At 39.7% G+C, this 8,544-nt stretch overlaps 1 protein-coding gene across 1 annotated transcript in view; it reads left to right on the top strand.

Annotated features, from left to right (window-relative positions):
* Window positions 1–1,240: 1,240 nt before the first annotated feature.
* The window catches only part of LOC107103225 (visinin-like protein 1), a 47,539-nt gene continuing 40,235 nt past the window's right edge, over window positions 1,241–8,544 (top strand). Inside the window, exon 1 of the mRNA XM_015402801.1 lies at window positions 1,241–1,524. The gene's annotated coding sequence lies outside the window, so the exon portion shown is untranslated. The remainder of the gene's footprint in view (window positions 1,525–8,544) is intronic.

Below are 8,544 nucleotides of genomic sequence, written 5' to 3' on the forward strand. Positions count from 1 at the left end.
GGCTGCTTTAGGTCACCAATGAAAGGTAAAATAATAGCAAATGTAGGTAATAATATGTTGAGACTCTAAAAGAGATTTGATTCTTAACATGATGAGTCCCATTTCCCTCACTGGATCTGACCTGATGGCTGTGATGGCTGGGTCAGAGTGTCTTATGGACAACAACTCTGGGCAAATTTTGTTGGATTGTAGCGTTTTGTTTGGACATGCAGTGTTGAATAAAGTTGTACTGAAGTGTGTTCATGTTCAAACAGTAAATATAACAATATATTACTTGGGTTGTTGTGTGATGTGGCTGATTTTAACAGATATTTTGGCTGGAAAACTTCAACTTTATCTGGCAACACTGCTCAGATCCTGTGACAGCCCGGTATGGTCAGCTGAACAGGAACAGCCAAAGCTAATTCTCCCTCTACACACAGAGTAGTAAATAGTTATATACGCATGAGATATTTTTTCAAAGTACTTTTTTGAGTGGTTTTATCTCTATACACTATCTATTATATTTCGATAAACAGTGAATAGAGATCAAGCTTAATTTAACCTAAAACTGAACAACACATATCAACGAATTCAATGTTAAAAGTGAGCCATCCTCCAGCTTTTCTTTTACAAAAACAATAAATAAAACATAATTCAAAATATTGAACAGTGATATTAGTTTGTATTTAATGTTAAAAATGAATACATCCAAAATATTCGGCTGTTTAACAGTTTTACACCTACCTGATAAATTAGTAGATTTATCTTAATGCTAATGCACAGATAGCTTCCTGGCTAACGCTTCCTTCCGGGTTTGCCGTCAGTGGCGGGAAACCTGCGGCTTTTAAAGAGACAAGCACAACGTAATAATAATTATTATACTAATTATCATTAGTATAATAATAATAATTATTATTATTATTGCTTTTATTATTGTTATTATTATTATTATGAATAATAATGATAATAATAATAATAATAATATTTTTTATTATTACTTTTAGTACTATTATTATTATTGCTGTTGTTATTTTATTATTATTATTATGGTTATTATTATTAAACTAATTATTTACTTTACCTGCCCTATAGAAGCTGCTTATAAAGAAGGTTTAAAAAATAAAAAGCAGTATTAAACAGGCCTAGTTTATTGTTAGTTGTTGTCCAGTGTTGTTGACAGGCTGTCCACGCTGCGTGGAGCCTCTCAGGCTGTTAAACACGCACACACCAACACGCTCTCCGTCTGTCTCCTCCTCTCCGTGCAGCAGCAGCAGCAGCAGCAGCACTTCGTGTTCAGCAGCATCTTTCTGCAGATCTGCGCTCTTTACTTTCTGACTCTCCTCCTCCAAACAAAAGCACTCAGAGCATCGGAAACAGATCAGAGCTCTAAGCTTCTCGTTTCGCCGTGAGATCATTTCATACATCAGAGGTGTTTGTTTTGTTTCTTTTTTTTTTATTTCTCCGTCGTCGGAGGGTTTATTTTGAAACCACTCCAGACCTCAAACAACCGGACTTCTCTCTCTGACTCCACACCTCAACAAGGTAAGAAGCTCTGTGATTCTAAGTGGATTTTCATTTATTTCCCTCCTCACATTATTCTCCTACAGCTCCATGCATGCTCTCGTGATGCATCGCGCTGCGTCATCCTGTCTCTTTCTAATTTCCTGAGTGATCCATTGATTTATTGGACGCATATTAACGAGGCGTAAAATGCAAATAACCACGCATTTATCAATCAGAACGCCATGGTACACCTGTGGGATCTTTTCATGCACACACACCAGATAAGCATGGCATCCTGTTTGCTCTACTCTTGCAGCCCACGCACACATGCATCTTTGAATCAGCATCCAAAGTGAGCAGGTAAAGCGCACAGAGGTGCCTGCTGCTTCATACAGCCCCCCAGGAAGCTGGAGAGCTTTGGACTCTCTTAGTTGCGTGGGGTGGCGCTGAATGGGGTGGGATATATGCTTGTGAAGCTTGTTTGACACTGATGTTGCAATAGTGTGTGTGTGTGTGTCCAGAGAAGGAGAGAGAGATGGGGGCATATAAGGAGGACCCTCCCTCAATAGGAAGCTCAATTCATCTCGATAAGGCCTGCAGAATTATACATCAACTTATCCAGTTTTTCTGAACTAAGACCTCAGACTGCTTTCCTTGACATTCGCTGTTGTCACCAGCCCCCCTATGCCCTCTTTCAAGGTCAGCCCCTGTTGGTAAATGATGTAAAAGGGGGTGCTATTATGCAATATCCTACTGCCCAGGTCAGGGGCAGCCCCTCTTATTACGCTGCATACATGTCAGTGTCAGTCTTTCACCTGTGGCCTGATGCTTTCCCTCCAACAAGGTTTCAAAAGCACCATAAGACTAGTTCTCTGTTAACCCAGGTTTATTCTCAGCATGGTTCGATATGATCTGCAGCTGCAAGGTGCTGCAAAGTAACCCAGTATGCCTTGTCCCCCGATCCTATAGAGCGAGCCCGGTGGCATTCCCATCTGATTCACCATGCTGTCTCTGTTATTTGTTGTTTCCCTCGTCTCTTTTCTTGCGAGCATCACTACGCACAGATTGGGAAAACAAGCATGCAGGCCAGGGTGTGTTCTCTGTTATTCAACAGGAGCGTCATTGCCTCTCTGCATTCATCCCAGATCGCACCCTCTCCCCCCCCTCCCTGATTACTTTTGCATCACTCTTTATTCCGCTGCGCACACCCGTGGTGTGAACGCATCAGAGGACGTTGGGGAATGTGAAAAGGAATTTAGTCATCGGCGCATTTTGCATGCAGAGTGCAAGAGGCTTCAGTCACATAACATTTAAAGGCCGTTTTGCCTTCCCAGTGCTGGTTGATTGCATCACACGGGTGGCGCTGGACGGTAACAAGGCAGATGGGCGAGTGACAGGGGTCGCAGGATGCTTAGAAGAATGGCAATGAGCCGAGGAGCCGAATGGGAATGACAAGCAGCCGTACTGAAGATTAACACCATGGATTTACTTGATATAATATGCATTGTTACAGACTAGCAAAATGTAGTGCATAAATGTCCCCACAGGTTTTCAAATGGATTTATGTCTGGACTTTGAATGAGCAACTTTAAAACATAAACGTGCTTGAATCTAAGCCATCCACTCTAGCTCTACCTTTGGGTTGTCGTCCTGTTGGCTGGTGAACCTCTGCCCCACTTGCATGTGTCTTACAGAACAAGATGGCTGTTCTATCAGATCGCCATGCATTTAACCCCAACCACCTTCCCTTAATCTGCCCAGCTCCCCAGCCTCAGTGAAGCAACACATCCCCACAGCATTATTCCACCTCTACGATGTTTCACCATGAGGATCGCGGTTCTCCATCATGCCTGTTCTATACAGTCTAAAAGATGTAGGTCTGATGATAAGTGGCTGTACATCAGGGGTCCCCAAACATTTCAGCCTGTGACCCCAAAAATAACTTTGCAACAGATTGGCAACCCCATAAAACGGGGTTTATACATGTATAGTCAAGTAATTGTATTCATTTTCCAATTAATGCATTTTAATTTAAAGTGTATTTTGAATTACTAAATGGGACCTTAAAATATTTAATTGTGGACTTAATATTTTGATTTATGAATATCAATAAAAGAAAATAAATGTTTGAATCACATATTAGATAAGTAAATAAAATTCATGTCTACTTATTTTGTGAACATCTGCATTTATATATTCATTATATATATTGGGAACCCCTGCTCTCTGCTGCTTCTCATACCTTTGAGCCACCATCATTTTTTCCTTATAATCTATTAGTGGACAACAGGGCTGTAGTGATATTAAAATTTCAAACTTGATCTTGATACCCAGGAAAATATCAATTTCTTGATGCCATTTTTTATACCATGTGATTAAAAATGGCAAATAGTTCAAGGCATGAAAAACATAAACATAAAAAACTCACCTGTTTCAATCTCAACATGGAACATGCTTTCTCAAGCTAGCCTCCTACATCTATGGCCAGGAACTTTTTTGTATTTAAAAAAATTTGTTGCTTGTTTCTTACGTTACATAACATTTTTTCGTATTATCACCTATTTTAGTATTGGAGAAGTACCCCCCCATCCCATTCCTTCTAAATGGCGCAACTCCTTTAAGGTTTATTAAGCTGCTATACATAAGGCTCGCTGCGTTGCACGCAGAGACAGGAAAATACAGAACCTAAGGTTTCCCATCCTTTCTGCGTCAGGCAGCGGCTCCATCACCTTAACACAGAAACGGTACTGCAGCTTTCATCGCTTGCACCAGCAGATAGTCTGTGCCGGCAGTCAACGCTTCTATCAAGGTTTTGTTGTCTATCTTTGCTAGATGAAGTTATAACCCTGATTAAGAACAATTAAGAGGTTGACTAATGGGACTACCAGGCCTGTCCCCAGCTGGATCAGGCAAGTACTGCTATGGTGGAAGTGAATAAATAGACAATGCTGCCGTCCGGCCTCAACTACTTCAGAAAAAATTCTGATCGCAACATTTCATGCTCAAATCTTAACGTCACACAAGATGAAGTCTATAAATGCGATCGATTGCGAATGGAGCAGGTATGGAAAGCCAAAACTACCACAAGTTTACAAAATTAAAAAGTAGCAAGATTTCTATCAAAATGTAAAAATGTCAGTGTTATTTGCGATGCATACATTAAATAAATACATATTTTCGTAGCCTAAATACATAAAGAATTAATTATTCTCCTTATTTAATTAACTATTGAATACATAATTTTCTTACTTTCACAACAAGGTTAGATAAAAAGGACCTAATTTATAAAGAAAGACCAATTGAGACTCACCGAAGTTTCCATGGTCTGCTTGGCTGCACATGTTAGTATAGGGCCCTGTCACACCTTGACGATTTAGCCAGCGTATGTCTGACGGCCCAGAATCTTCTAAAACACTGGCATACGCTGAACTTTCTATATATTTTTTTACGTTTTGGGTGTATACATAAAGTATTCATAATGAGTCCAGTACTTATGTCCAAAGACAGCCTAACTTATGCATAACGCGTGGCAGCTTAATGCCAATTAAATGTGTCCGGAGGGGGGCATCTGCATAGAAAGATGTCTTTGATAGCTGTATTAACCTAGCTGCTGTTTACCGCCAAAAAAAAAAGAATAAATAAAAATAAAAAGAAAGAAAGAAGGTTTGCATTTGCAGCAAATTCATAAGTAAAGTTTTTGATAAGTTACGTATAAGTTATGCACAAGTTACTCATAGGTTTTGGATAAGCTAGATGCCAAGATTTATAAGTAACTTACACTTAGGGTATGTCGACTTACTTGCTCTATGTCGACGTATGCCAGCGTGCTTCAGCGTGCTCAAAACGTAGCCATACTGTAACTTATCCAACTTATGTCAGCATTTTTACCATATTTTTCATACCTCAGGCATAGGCCGGCTAAATCGTCAAGGTGTAACAGGGGCATTAGGGGGAAAGCTGCTTAGAGGGTGGTTTTTAGTGTTGTTTTCCTTCTATTGGCGCCAACTTAAACATAGATGCATTCCCTGATCTATCATAGCATGATGCATGCTGCAGCCCCGCCTGCTGCATGCATCATGAAGTGCTTGCATTTCCTTTCCATTGTTAATGTTTCGTTCATTTTGTTAATGAATGTGTTTTTTATGTTTAATTGGAGATTTCTGTAACATTTGTTAGCGTTGAAACAGCTATATCTGTTTTAAAGACGGCCCGCCAAAAATTGGCGGCACTTATCAGGGATCTGTAGACTGATGTCAAAAGCATGATCTTGTTTGTTCTCCAATGTTATCAAGAAACCTCTGAGGCTTTCAAAGAACAGCTTGGTTTATACTGAGAGAAAATGATACTCAGATGGGCTTTGTTAATTAACTGCTGACTTCTTAAGGCAGTGTCATTGCATTAGATTTAGGGTTGTTGCTGTTTAGGGAGGACTGATCCAATCATTCCAATCCTTTCAGATCCCTATTTCTAAAGATATAATTTTTTTTCTGCACTCCAAAATGATGCTTGTTAATCTAACATAATCCTAATAAATACATTCCTGTCTATAAATATTGTTAAGGAAATATTGAAGAATTATTTTCTTACAAGGGAAAATAGTTGCTTTTAGTAGCCTTAGCAGCATTAACTCTGTGATGCTGGTCCATCGGCTACACATTGACGCAGCGCAGATGAAAAGTCATCTCTGCTGCTTGTTTGTTGAGCGAGAGGCAAGTGACCGAGTGTTGCGTACCACTCGCATTATGATGCAGCGTGAGCTCTTTGTGAGGACATTGTGAACGGCATGCCACATGGCACCACATCAGACATATCCAACTAAAAATGCTGTAACATTTTTAAATTATCTCATGGTTGAGCTTGCAAGGCCCCTAAAAGAAGAGGTGATTTAGGGAAGAATCCTCTTGCACAGCCGTGCACAGACATGAACTACATCATTCGTTTCCATGTCTCCCAGAACACATTCACCCAACCCACTGCAGCTGCTCCCTTCATCCCTGAAACATCTTTTAACAGAGAAGTGTTTTGCACCTTCCTGTTAGAGAGAGCTGTGTCATCCCGTTCCCTACCAGACTGATTTTTTTTTATGTGATAAAGACAACCAAGTCAGACAACCAAAAAAGTCAGTTATCCTCTCAGTTCAGTTTCCTCTGATAATGCACACTCCATCCATCCATTTACTCCTGTTTAGTCCCTATCAGGGTCGCAGTGGGGCCAGTGCCTATCTCTGGCAGAGACACGCCTTGGACAAGTTGTCAGTCTATCCCAGGGCAACACAGAGACACACGACCATGCACACACACATTCACACCTAAGGAGAATCAAGCCAATCAAACTAACAGTCATGTTTTTGACTGTGGCAGCAAGCCAGAGTACCCAGAGAGAACCCATGTATGCACAGGGTGAACATGCAAACTCCAAGCAGAAGCAGAGACCCCAGGCCAGGAATTGAACCCAGAAACTTCTTGCTAAAATCTGTTGGACTAGTGATAAATGTGTTTGCATTTCCCTAAAAAACTTGTTTCTAATAATTTTGTTTTATTTTGAACATTTCTGAAAATCCAGTTTTTGTTTTTTTTATATTTGAACCCATCCATGCATCCATTATTCTTCCATTCATCCATTCATCCACCATCCATAATTTCTCTGGGGAACAAGCAAGCAAAGTGTCCACTCCAGAAAACTTGGAAGCAAACATTTAAGATACTCGTAAAATGTCTCAATGAAACAAAAAAGTATTACAACATTAATTGATTTGTTGGGTTAACAACCCCCAAGTTTCAGTTTAGGTGATTCTCACACAGAAACCACTGCTAATGGATCACAGGTCAGTTACAGTATGAATGGGAAAATTGTACCACTTCCTCTGCCTTTTATTAGCAACTGAATGCACTTAAGATGCTCAGGGGGTTACATTAACACAAAATGCTTCCTTTTTTGAGTTGCCGTTCTTTTCCTTCCTTGAATCTGGGCCCTTTAGTGTGTTTCTCTTGCGTAATCTGCGCTTTAACTGCCAGACGAAGTATTGCACTCCCACGTAAAGGTCTTCCTCTAAAAGGTCATTTCTTGCTGTAGGACATACCAGCATGCAGAGGGGGGCTGAGACACCTCCATATTCACCAGATGACCTACAGTAGAAAAAGGCTTATTGGATGTGACTGGGATTTGAGAAATGCTGGAATTCCAAAGAAAAGTCATAAATTGTTCCATTTGAAATGACAGAAATACATTAAGTTGGTTTCACTGTAAAAGATCAAACAGATTTTGAAGCATCTTAATTACTTATCAAGTCATTGAAACATTTGTCAGCAAACATCAACTACTTCTAAAGTCCTGTTTTTGTCAACTAGGAGGGTGAGGTTGTTTGAGGACCCAAATGTAGAGACGAGTGAAGCAGAAATGAGTTATTTTTGGTTTAATGAAAAACTGAGTCAGAGATCCAAAAATACAAAAATACAAAGAACCCAAAAAGCAAAAACATCAGGGAAAACTCACATGGGGAGCCGGAGATGAGGAAGCAACTAACAACAACAAGGAACCAGCAAACAGTGACTGATCATGAGGTGTATAAAAGTGAAATTGGATGAGTCATATAACGCAAACACTCATTGGTTGGCTATTCATCAAATTTGTGCTAACGCTAAAGAAATCATTAGAAGCAAGCAGGTGTTCAAACTATAAACGTGAATTGTCTATGCCATGCTGCAATGCTGGATTCAGAAAAAGATGTTGAAATGTCTGAAAGGTTGGACACAGGAGAGAGCGTATAGGGAGTAGGAGACCAACAAGAACTCCCTGATCCTTGGTCCTATCTCAAAGAATTTTTCGAAATAGTCGTAAAATTGAGCTTTCAGTTCATATAGCATCTGGCTGGCTTTTTTAATGTTACTTTATACTTTAATACTTTAAGTAGTTTTTGGAGCACATACTTTTTCACTTTTACTTGAGTAAAGAGGTCAAGTTGATACCTCAATTTTTACCAGAGTGTTTTTAAACTGCAGTATCTATAGTTCTACTTAAGTAATAAATGTGTGTACTTTTCTCACCACTGTTCAATACTGA

This window comes from Cyprinodon variegatus, unplaced genomic scaffold (genome assembly GCF_000732505.1).
Source record: "Cyprinodon variegatus isolate N-32 unplaced genomic scaffold, C_variegatus-1.0 Scaffold1400, whole genome shotgun sequence".
In the NCBI taxonomy this organism is placed as follows: domain Eukaryota; kingdom Metazoa; phylum Chordata; class Actinopteri; order Cyprinodontiformes; family Cyprinodontidae; genus Cyprinodon; species Cyprinodon variegatus.